General features: G+C 38.7%; 1 protein-coding gene and 1 long non-coding RNA gene across 2 annotated transcripts in view; one reads left to right on the forward strand and one right to left on the reverse strand.

Moving 5' to 3' along the window:
• LOC146497289 (acyl-coenzyme A thioesterase 5-like) overlaps positions 1–11,455 on the reverse strand; it is a 74,611-nt gene extending 63,156 nt beyond the window's left edge. Inside the window, exon 1 of the mRNA XM_085141763.1 lies at positions 11,426–11,455. The gene's annotated coding sequence lies outside the window, so the exon portion shown is untranslated. The remainder of the gene's footprint in view (positions 1–11,425) is intronic.
• On the forward strand, positions 8,732–11,431 carry LOC146497293 (uncharacterized). Its single transcript, XR_014870923.1, has 2 exons — positions 8,732–9,578; positions 10,347–11,431. It is a non-coding gene; the product is annotated as an uncharacterized LOC146497293 (long non-coding RNA).
• Positions 11,456–12,478: the final 1,023 nt, after the last annotated feature.

Genomic DNA, 12,478 nt, shown 5'->3' on the forward strand with positions numbered 1-12,478 from the left:
AGGAACTTGACTGACCTGCACTGAACCCTGATCTTGCCTTATGGACTGAGTTTATTGATTTGTAGGGTGAGCCAATACATGTGACAATTAAAGTGTAAGTAGCTGAAATAATTTTTAACAAACGGGTAAAAGAAGGAAAAATAATCAAAACTGTTGCACTCAAAAAAACCTATTGGACAGAGAGCGTCTTGCAAGATGGCAAGACAGCTTGTCTTCATTGTTGTTCGTCTTGTGTAAATGTCCAGAAGCATGGGCCATGGATTATCTGTGGAGACACAGGTAACAACACATTGGTCACTTAAATTATACAAGAAATTCACTAAAAATGGCAAAAACAGTTACCTAATTTGAAGTTTTCCACTCAAATTCAGTAAGCCGCTGGAGGAAAGTTGTGACATGAGGGTTAATCGCTTCACAGTGGTCCCAGTCTTTCTGTTTGTCCCAACCTTGGAGGCACATTTTGTTCCCTCTTCAGGGTTTATCCTTACAAAAAAAATTAAAACATGCCATAATAAATAGTAACATACAGTAACATTGAGTTGTGATTTGAAATAATGAGTTACTTGGGGATAATCTATTCATCATCTATCACTATTAGCTAACTGTTCAAACATACCCCTGAATTAGTTCCAATGTTGCACACGCTGACTCCTGGTATTCCAGGTTCGAGATTGAGACACGGGCATTTGAGCCTCTTAATGCGTGTTAGAATAGAATGAACCAAAGAAGACTGACATCGCATCAGCAAAGGTGTTCTCTTTGTCCAGCTCGACAATTACACGCCCCTCTGTACTCACCATCCAGCAGGTGGTGGTCATTGAACTTTGGTCCTTAAATGCATAGGGGCAACATGTTGTCATTATGCAACATAAAATAATTTCAATACTTCAATTCTTCACACTGTCTAGATAGTCATAAAGCAAATACCTACGTACAGTTAATTATTAATGGCCTTATGTACACAAGTCCGTCTTAACATATTATAATTGTACAGAATTGGGAATTATTCTGCACATTAAACACACCTAACAAAGAGTCAGCCCAATTAAATTACCGGAGTTGCATCAGCTGTATGGTTATTTTGGAGTTTATAGTTTGTGCTGCTGTTAAACTTTACAGTATTGACTTCAGTATTTCTGCTGTTAATGTAGCTAGACTACTATGTTGATCAGTAATTTGTAATGTGAAATTTGATATTGTTACTTTGCTGGATTCACTGAGACACATGTCCAACAACCTTGGTTTATAAAGGAAATTACAGAAATTTGAGCTAACAAAACAGAGACTGGATACCTGTGTCCACGAAAAGCTCCTGTGCCAAACAGAAATTGTAATATGGTCTAATCAGCTCTATTTCATAAATGACTTCTTACCAAGCATAATCAGCCTTGGGGTGATGGGCAGGCTTTTAACATGCCAACTGAACAATATAAATTTGCGTGCACTGAAGCCACAAAATTTAGAAATACACATAGTTGCAAAAAGTTCAGTGACCAATTACCTTTCCTAAATGACATATGCAATGCAAAAAGTAAGAGCATTGTCAATAGGGACCAATTTCCAGTTTTTACATGATCAAAATGATTCACAAAAGGCTTCAATAAACAGAAAATGTGTGCCGACAAGAGAACAGTGCACAAAAATGAAAAAATATTTGAGCTCGACGCTTTAATGGGTTTAACATGACTTAGTCAGCACTCCGCACCGTACAGGTAGTACAAGCACACCTGGAAACACTGACCAGCTAACAGCTTTAAGCATTTGGGCGCAACCTCGGTAGTTCACCGATTCACCTGTTGCAAACGTCCAAGTTTCTATCAAGTCTCATAAATCCATCGGCAACTATTACCTAACTAGTCTTTTGAGTCTCCACATTCATAGATATTGACATTTTGTCTTTGCATTTGAATGAAAATATCCTGGTAGGGTAGCTTAAAAGTCAAAACAAACAGTAATAAGAACGCATTTCGGACTTCTCTCGAATAGGTGAAAAAAACACTTACCTTCAGACTGATTAGCTAGTTCCGATCCAACTTTAATGTGTCCCATGTCAGTCCGTTTTAGGGAAAAAGTGTTAAGTGGTTTCATTTAATTTTGAGATACTCCCGCATGGATGAGCAATTTGGAGTCTAGCAGAGTTATCACGAATAGCATGCGATCTTCAGATATAATCCAATCAACCTTGCATTTAACCCGACTGAACATCCAGTTACCTCTGACTACTTCTAAGTTGCACATGTTAACGGTCTCATCATCACTCTGTGCTGCAGCGAACTGGATCTGTGGCACAGAATAGTTGATGGCCATGTTGTTCTCCTGCTTTGCAGCTTTGTTTGAGTCTGACTTGCGGCTTAAACGTGCAAAACTAAGAAAAGCAGATCAATATTTTCTTCTTGTTGTTATTTAATGGTGGTTGGCAACCAGCGAAAGGAGCATTAACCGCCTCGATCAATATCTTCTATCCGCCATTGTTGTTTAGAAAGTGAATACCTGACGTGTGCGTCATACGTCACGTTGTACGTCAGGTGAAGGTGTGGTGTCGACCATCGCACCTGTCGCATTAAAAAGCTTTAAAAACGTAACATTCGCTTTAAAAACACAACCCAACGCGCTAAACATGAACAAACATAAACACCCGTGTTACATTATCACGTATATCCAGGACATCTCTTCTGAACCAAGACAAAGTGGTGCTACAAAGGAATTATTTCTTTAGGAGAGTGCATTTAATAGCAGTCTGGCCTGCAACAAAATGCACCGCTAAAAATACAGTTTCTGCTTGTCCCAGAATTTATTAATTTTGAGAGTGAAGTTGTAGGACTGATGCTGGTTAGTGGTGTAGGTTTCATGGATGTGACACCTTAACTTGTGTAAAATGACCACCAGAGCATATTCCGGGACTTCTGGTTAGTTCACTGGAGTTAGGCAGAGGTGTCTTAAAAGTACCACCTTATAAAAAATAAAATGAAGTTCCAGTATAAAAAAGAATAAGAAGAGAAAAAGCTACACCCTGCTAAATGCAGTAACTTTTAAACATTACTCTAAATGTAACATATAGAAAGGAAATCAGTCTAAGTATACGTTACCTAGAAAGTATACTACTAATGCTTCTTGGGACTACATTGGCCCCCGTTTTTAGTATATAGAAGTATACTTGAAATTAACTTTTAGTTGTACTTTTTGTTCACTATAACTGTACTAGCATTAGGGATGGTTATTGATAAGATTTTCACGATTCCGATTCCATTTTCGATTCTGTTTAACGATTCGATTCTTTATCGATTCTCTTATCGATTCTTTTTAAAAAAGGAGAACACTAAAGTCTAATAGCTTAGAACTTTGTTTTATATCTTCTCTTTGAACAAGATAGAAATTTAGGAGTAACATGGCCTTACAAACCCAACAGTGAGATCTTAAGAGATCCACAGCCTACGGCTCTTCAATGGGGTGTCACAGGGTCCCCAGGAAAAAATATTGTAAATGTAAAATAATAAAATAAATATTTTTCTGTAGCAATAACAAAGTATAACATCAATTATTCTGTAGCAATTACACAAGAATATCCAGTAATGTCCCTGCCTACAATTAAACACATTCACTTACCGAAAATCATCTGCTGTGGCAAATGGGTGCAAACCTTTGACCACAAACTTAGTCACTGCTCGGTGACATTCGTCTATCCTGGCCTGAAAGGAGACGCTAACGGTAGACTGCAGTGAGAACTGCCAGCATCTGAGCCAGACTCTGTCTGTCTCTCTCATCATGGTCACCTAAATGCACAGTAATGGCAGGTTTTGTAATAAAGCAGATCGCGCTAACATAATATGCACTGTTAGTTGATTATTTACCTGCCGCATTAACGGGAGAGGACGTGCAAACGTTACCGCTGCTGCTGGGTTGAGATTCACGAGTCCGGAGCGGAATTAAAAACACGACATTCATTTAAGGTCATCGCATGTTTGTGAGCAAATGCTTTTGCATATTCGTAGTGTTTCCTCCCTTAAATGAAATATCTACTTTGCAAGTACTGCAAGTTGCCCTGTTGTCATCCATTCTCATAAAGCAAAACCAAACTTTTGAGCGTTTGAGCCGCTTAGGCGCCGTGTTTCCTGCCAGGTAAATGACGCTCCGCAACGTGGTGACGTCATTCGGGGCGACTGGAATCGATAAGGGAATCGTTTGCAAAAATGGCAAACAATTCCAAGGAATTGAAACACTGGGAACCGGTTCTCAACAAGAACCGGTTTTCGATACCCATCCCTAACTAGCATAATGTCCTTTCCAGTCTATAAGAGTATACTTAAAATATACTCTACTCTCTAAACTGACAAGTATACTATTGATTTACTTTTTAGTTTATATTTGGCTTACTTCTAATTAAAACATAGTAATTAAAATCCAGTTGAAACATATTTTTCACATGTAACAAATCACTCCATTCCCCAGACAGTCAGATAATAGTTCCAACTATCAGAAGGCTTCCTTTGCAGAGAACTACACTCATAGTTCACGTACCAGAATTATATTGCAAACAGGTGAGAAAATGATTTGAGAGTTGAGGTGTATTAACTATTAACCCTCTTCACTCACAGTTTAAACATTTTTTTGTTATCCCACTTACTCTGTTCAAAAGGTAAAAGACATTACACAAGAATTTGTGACAAATTCACAGCACACACGGCACAGCACACAGTGAGTTAATCTGAGAAGGTGCATTCAAAAATAAATGGCCGGGCCAGCGGTGCACATCGCAAATTAGCTCGCATAGACACATTAATTGTGCCGCTTCTTAATGATGGTATCTTAGCTAACAACCCCAACTACCAGATTCAACTTGTAATTGTCTAAAAATAACTTAGCCTACCGGTGAGAGGGACATTGCTAGCTGGCAGTTTTTTCAAGCGATGTTAAAATTTCCACATTCCAACACTTCAAATGCTTCAGGAGCTATCTGCTCAGCACAGCATCAGCACCACGGAAATACATGGATACATCCTCAGACTCGAGACAGAATTCACAATGTGTTTTCGGGACTTTCAGGTGTATGGACCAATGTTTTCTTTTCTGATCAAACCAGAAAGCTTTAATGAGCAGCTGGATTTGTCTCGCATTAACTGGTTGAGTTAATGCCAGTTAATGTGACATAGAAATGCAGCTGCTTGAAATAAAAACCTTGACTCTGTGGGGGTTAGAGTTTGCAGAACGACGAACCCTTTCAGCCCCGACTTTGAGAAAGGCGACATCTAACTGATTCTGATCCGCAGGTCCGCGCTGTGTGTTTAAGTCTTTGTGCAGAAACTGTGTTCCTGCTCTCATTTACTGTCTTAGCTGTTTGGTGGTTGTTGAAATTTTGTGAGATTTCACCAGAGATTCTGGCATTTCGGGCAAAATAAATTTCTATTAAAAAATCGATTCAGGATTTTAATGAATCGATTTTACGTTATCCAAGCCAGAATCGATTTTAATCGATAAATCGATTATAAAAACCCACCCCTAGTGTAATTGTTGAGCTGGACAAAGAGAACACCTTTGCTGATGCGATGTCAGTCTTCTTTGGTTCATTCTATGTATTGAACCTGGAATACCAGGAGTCAGCGTGTGCAACATTGGAACTAATTCAGAGGTATGTTTGAACATTAAGCTAATAGTGATAGATGATGAATAAATTATCCCCAAGTAACTCATTATTTCAAATCACAACTCAATGTTACTGTATGCTACTATTTATTATGGCATGTTTTAAGGTGTTTTGTAAGGATAAACCCTGAAGAGGGAACAAAATGTACCTCCAAGGTTGGGACAAGCAGGAAGACTGGGGCCACTGTGAAGCGAAAGGTTGTTCACATAACCCTCATGTCACAACTTTCCTCCCGTGCCTTACTGAATTTGAGTGGAAAACTTCAAATTAGGTAACTGTTTTTGCCATTTTTAGTGAATTTCTTGTATAATTTAAGTGACCAATGTGTTGTTACCTGTGTCTCCACAGATAATCCATGGCCCATGCTTGCTGGACATTTACACAAGACGAACAACAATGAAGACAAGCTCTCTTGCCATCTTGCAAGACGCTCTCTGTCCAATAGGTTCTTTTGAATGCAACAGTTTTGATTTTTTTTTCCTTCTTTTACCCGTTTGTTAAAAATTATTTCAGCTACTTACACTTTAATTGTCACATGTATTGGCTCACCCTACAAATCAATAAACTCAGTCCATAAGGCAAGATTAGGGTTCAGTGCAGGTCAGTCAAGTTCCTTCACACCACACACGCTCATCCATGTCCTTGTGGACCCTGTTTTGTGCATTGATTTGGTAGTGTGAGCCAGTATTTTGGACAAAGTGTATCTAAAGGCAGACGTGTGGGGCTTGATATTATATTCATATTATATTTATGTTGTCTGCCATGATATGGATATGACATGATATTGTTATTGTTTGTACACCCATCTGGAAAATAATGGATTACATGGTTTAGTAAAAACAAGTGCTTCCTCAATGAAAATATGTTTTCAGTTCTTTTCAGTTTTTGATTTTGGAAATGTGTATTTCTGCAGAGGAAAATCAGAACAGAAATAAAAAGTGGTGTGAAGCACATGAATTATATTTTGTGTGTGTGTGTGTGTGTGTATCTATCTCAATCGATCGATAGTGGCTATATATGTTTTTATATTAAAAAAATATATAAATAAATATATGGTACTTTTTTTTTTGGAACCTTCCAGTCTCTTACAGTATGTTACTGTTTCTTTAAATTACGGTAAATTACGACCTGTTAAACAGTAAATGACCGCCTGTTGGGACGGTATCCTCTAGCAGAGATGAATATTTTTGGTACTGATGATGCGTGATAACGGTAAGTTACTGGTAAATATATTGCAGTTTATTACCTTGCTGTGGGCTTACAGTGATATACCGTGAATAAACGGTAGTATACCAATTTCTTAATCACAGTATGCTGTTACTTTGTTGACATAACTTACGACATAACGACATAACGGTATCTCACTGGCGATGAGATACCATAAAAAAGGCTACGGTGCGTTACCATAATTTGTCCAAGAGTATTATACCACACCAGCAAAAAACGGTATCATCCTGCAGAACGGTAAGCTACCGTAACACGGCGTCACGATATGACGCTGGCAACAGCCCTCTCTATTTTTTGTAATTCCACACCGGTGGAAACAAAACAAAACACGCATTAAGAGGCTCAAATGCCCGTGTCTCAATCTCGAGTCTCATAATGACGTGAATAAATATTTTTTAAATGATTCAATATGAAGGCAATAGCAGAGTGTTACAGGCATAGCCCTAAAGAATGTAGCCTCATGGGCAGTGTAGTCCGTGCTGCAGGGAGAATGGACTGCCATACACGTTATGTATCTATGAGCAAGGGAGGGAGAAAAAGGCGAGTGGAAAAGTACGAGCTGTCATCGAGCAGAAACGGGAGCTGGAAGAATGTGAATATAATAATAACCACTGAAGCCAAAAAAGAGTGACGAGCCCAGTTGTAAGTAAGCTATTAAGACTCGAGTGCAGGGGCGATTCTAGGATCAGAGCTCTGGGGGTTCTGAGCACCCAGAGAGCTGCCCATCCAGGCAAGGTAAACTTTACTCATCACAATGAGACTTCTTCCCCGTCTCTGTCAGTCCCTGCATCTTAAATGCCTCCAGTTGTCCCGAGTTCTCTCTGACTGCCTCCTTGGTGCATTTAAACCCCTGTTCCTCCCTGTCCTCATCGTCTGTTGTCTTCATCTCCATTATCAGTCATCATAATTTTACCCTCTCTGTGCAAGTCTGCAAATTTCTTTATTAAATCATAAGTTTCTTAAATTCATCAAGTCTCTCTGTTCCTGGGTCCTCGTCACAAAACATGACATCACTGTTTTGTACATTTTAACACAATTTAATCCCCACATTTTTGAAAGAATAGCAAAACACTTTTTTGAAAAGTCTGTAACAAAACCATAAAATCTGATCAAGGTTATTAAAATGCTGCCAAAGAAGAATGGATTGGAATTTTAAAAAAATACATATCCTAACCTTAATTACTGGGGAAAAATGATAAATGATGCTCATAGTGAGTAAAAAGTAAACTGTGTGCATTTTTTGGACAGAGATTCACTTCTAATGTGTATGTATAATACAATACAGATACATAAAAAATACACTCCAAAAATAGAAGAGTCCTTGAAATATACAAAATATTATTAGAAAATGGAGACACTTGGCCTTCGGTACAATGTATACAATGTATGAAAATATCTTTACTGCAGATACTAATATGGCTCTGCAGATTTTTTCTTTTCTTTTAACCTATGTCGCCTCACCTTGAGGTTGGTAAATCTGTCTATCACATTTTGGTGGTCAAGTCTCTCACGCATCTCTTTCTCAACTGACATCACAGCCAGGTGCTGGAGTCTGCTTTGACCCATGGTCCTTCTCAGCCAGGTATGGAGCTGACTCAAGACACTAAAAGACCTTTCACAGCTACAGCTGCTAACTGGGTTTGTTAGGGCAACCTGAATAACAGTTTTCAGTTTGGGGAAGATCTGATTATCCAGAAGATTGTACAATGTTAACATATCTGGAATGGCACCAGCCTCACTCTTGAGCTTTATAAAGTCTTTGGCAACCGTGACTTCCTCTGACTGAAGCTCAATATGGTAATGCAGTGTCAGGGCTGACAACCCAGTTTGTTTTGCAGATTCTGTATAGCAGCTTTAATATAGGGAGAACTAGAGTTGGATGTCTCGAGACCGGTCTTGGTCTCGAGACCGGTCTCGAGACCACTTTTACGTGGTCTTGGTCTCGTCTTGGTCTCGACGGACTTTTGTCTTGGTCTCGGTCTTGGTCTCGACGGACTTTTGTCTTGGTCTCGGTCTTGGTCTCGACGGACTTTTGTCTTGGTCTCGGTCTTGGTCTCGACGGACTTTTGTCTTGGTCTCGGTCTTGGTCTCGCTGTCTCGGTCTTGCGCTCTCAAATCGACATAGTGTTCGGGAGATTTGGAGTCAACCATCAGCGGAGCGGGGGGTGTCTTACTGGGCTTAAGCCCGGGTCATTTTTTCAGAAGCATGGGGTTTTTTGGAGTGTAATTTGTTTGTTAGATGCCTGACTGACAACTGTATAAAACAAAAACAACACACGAAGCACAGAGCGCACCGTCGTAAATTCCCCCTGATTTTGGTATGATCCGAGCTTTGGCACTAGGCGACTGAGCACAGCACCCATGTGAGCGAGGGGGGAGAAGCTGCTGCCTGCGAGTTTGCTGAAGAGGAGAGCTTAAGTTTGACCAGGTACCAACGGAAATCATTCGTACTGAACTAATAATGTAAATATGACGGTGTATCACAAAAGATTGATATCAAACTGATCACTTGGTTGCGTTACTTACTCTTCGAGTGAATCAACAAATGGATAAATAAAAAGCCGAACGACAATGCTGATTTTTTTAGAGAGTCTAGAGAGATATTTTCAGTTGTTACCCTCCACGGCTAAACAAACTCTCTAAATCGGTTTCAGTTGTGTACTGATGAACACAACAATGGACATAAGGAGCTTCTTTCAAAGAAAAAACTCAGGTAGATGTTATTTTATATATTATGCTTTGTATGTTGTTGTTGTTGTATGTTCAGTATATCTATGCAAAACAAGAGGAATTTCAATACACAGCAGTATATTCACAGTTGAAACCAGATATTTACATACACTTTAGGGAGAAAACATAAAACCTTTTTTTACTGTTAAACATCAATTTAGAGTAAACTTTTGTTTTAGATAAATAAATGTTGCAATGTCTTTTGAATTAGTTAAATGTCAGAATAAAAAGAGAGAGCTGTCTATTTTAATCACTTTCATCAAATGTAAGAGTACATATACACTAAGTTTATTGTTAATTAAGATTAATTAAGAAAACTCCAGATGATTCCATTCTGAGCTTAAGAAGCTTCTGATTGGTTAGTAGAGTCCATGTGGGTAAATTGGTGGCACAGCTGTGGATGCATATAAGGCAAAACACAGAGCCTGTTTCTTTGAAATGGGAAGGTTTCTTTGAAAAATCAAGAGATGTCAACCAAAACACCTGGAAAATAATTCTGGAAAAGAATTGTGGAGCTCCATAAGTGTGGCTCAATTTTGAATACAATTTGGTGCCATTTACAATTAAGAAATACAGACAGTTTCTCTCTTTACTCTTAAAGTTAACAAATATGTTTTTTATATTTATCAATCTAAAAAACTAAACATTTAGTCTGATTTGATGTTACAATTAAAAAGTGTTTGTGTTTTTATCTGAAGAGTATGTAAATATCTGGTTTCCACTGTATATTTGTGTTTGGCTTGATTGTCAGCACAAAGAGGGAGAGAGAGGAACAGAGAGGGAGAGAGACGACGAAAATGACGACAGAACTTAGATGGAACAAGAGCAGGTGAGACACACATGTTAGTCAAATGGTTGTTTGCCAAAAACTCATCAGAACATGTATCTCGTACCTATTGTATCTTTTTAGATAGCGTTTGTTACTTTTAAAATTCTATATTTATTAAGTTATGCAGGCTTGTTTGCTCAACAAGGCTAAATAATTATATAAACTTTTCAGAATCTAAATAGTGTACTTTGGTAGAATTAAAAAATAAGTGTAGTGCAGGTCTAAGATGATTTTTAGTGCTGCTATCATCTAGTTCTGATTCTGGTTCTGTCTTGGTTACTGTTGTAGTCCTGTTTTAATTCTGGATCAGTTCTGGGTCTGGTTGAATTGGGGTTTAGTCCCTGTGCCTTGATACAGGCCCGACTTTGTTCTGCCTTGCTGCTTAATTAAAAAACTATATATATATATATATATATATATATATGAAGTCATTCTTTTTTGAACAAAGCTCAAAACAGAGCCTAATAATCTTTCAGTCATTTCTACCCCCACTTAATTTCCTTTGGCTGCTCAGCTCTCACACAGTGGCTCAGCTACGCTCCAATCCCTCCATATTGTGGCCAATCACATGCGAGGATATAGGATAATATCATTATGTGAAAAACAGAGAGGGTGAGAGACGCAACAGTCAAGTGGAGCATGGGTCAGTCCTTTCAGTGAGTGAGTGAGACAGTAGACAGTGGTGAGGAGGGCTGTGCGAAAGCAAATATGCCCGAGACCCGTAAACGAAGCAGCATCTGGCTGCAGTTTAAAGACTTTTTTTTTGTCTTGGTCTTGGTCTTGGTCTCGTCTCGGTCTCGGTCTTGGTCTTGTCTTGGTCTCGATACCCTCTGGTCTTGGTCTTGTCTTGGTCTCGGATTAGGCGGTCTTGACTACAAGTCTAGGGAGAACACAACATCCAGATTGTATGAGTTGTTTGTATTAGTTGTTTGTCTTTCTTTTTCTTTGCCAGTTTAATAGTTACTGTTTTGCCTGTTAGTACTCCCTGTCTGTTTTCTTACCTGGTACTTCCTGATCTTGTACTTTGTCCTCATGTTCCCCTCTTTCCTCTCTCCCTCTTTGGACTGACAATCTGTACACACACACACACACACACACACACACACACAACAGGAGTTATAAGGTTAATGGGCATCCAGTCAGTTAGCTAGTTAGTACCTTGGGTTCATTATCGGCACATGCACAAATGGCAAAATAACCAGTTTCTCTCATTACATTTCAAACAGGACAGTGGTAACAACAGCAGGCTACGGACAATTTTAAGTTTTAGATTTTAAATGCGCTGTATACATTTCAATGAGATCAACAGGGCAGTCAAATATTGCTAATTTTACTACAGAGCAAACATCGTCGGAAAACACGTTTTCAACTAGGGCTGCCACAAACGATTATTTTGATAGTTGACTAGTCACCGATTACTTTTGCAATTAGTCGACTAATCAGATCATGCATCCATTGGATGTACAGCGTACAGCATGCATCTGCTCTCATATAACTATCATTAGCTTACAGCTTTAAGTGTTTAAGGTATGTGCTAATTAAAAATAAAGAAAAGATGATAGTTTATTAAATTTGAATGAAATTTGCAGATTGTTTCGGTGAAGTTTAATAAACTCATTGTTATCTAAAATATAACGGGACACCGGAGTATATTCTCGAGCATCTCACACTTCTGATAATCAGTTGTCTGCTTGACGTTTATTCAGCTGTGTAAAAACTATAACTTTAATCTCAGCCTAACCGATTTACTCAGGAACAAATAAAATACTAAAAAAAGCCAAACAATAACATTTTTAAGTTATCTAAGTGACTTATATATGTTTAACCTGAGTAGCGAAAGACCGCAATGGGTTTGAAAACGACTTGCCGGAGTCCGGTGTTCTCACGGGCTCTAGTGAGCCTTGCCCCCAGCTAGCTATCAAGCTAGTGGGTAACAGATGTCTCCGAAAACGCCGGAGCGCTTTTGAAAATATGTGGTGTCTTGATAAACTGAGCAGATATTTGAGGTTTACACAGCTATATTCTCGCCTGAAAATATGCTAAACGTTTATTTT

This window comes from Neolamprologus multifasciatus, chromosome 18 (genome assembly GCF_963576455.1).
Source record: "Neolamprologus multifasciatus chromosome 18, fNeoMul1.2, whole genome shotgun sequence".
NCBI lineage: Eukaryota > Metazoa > Chordata > Actinopteri > Cichliformes > Cichlidae > Neolamprologus > Neolamprologus multifasciatus.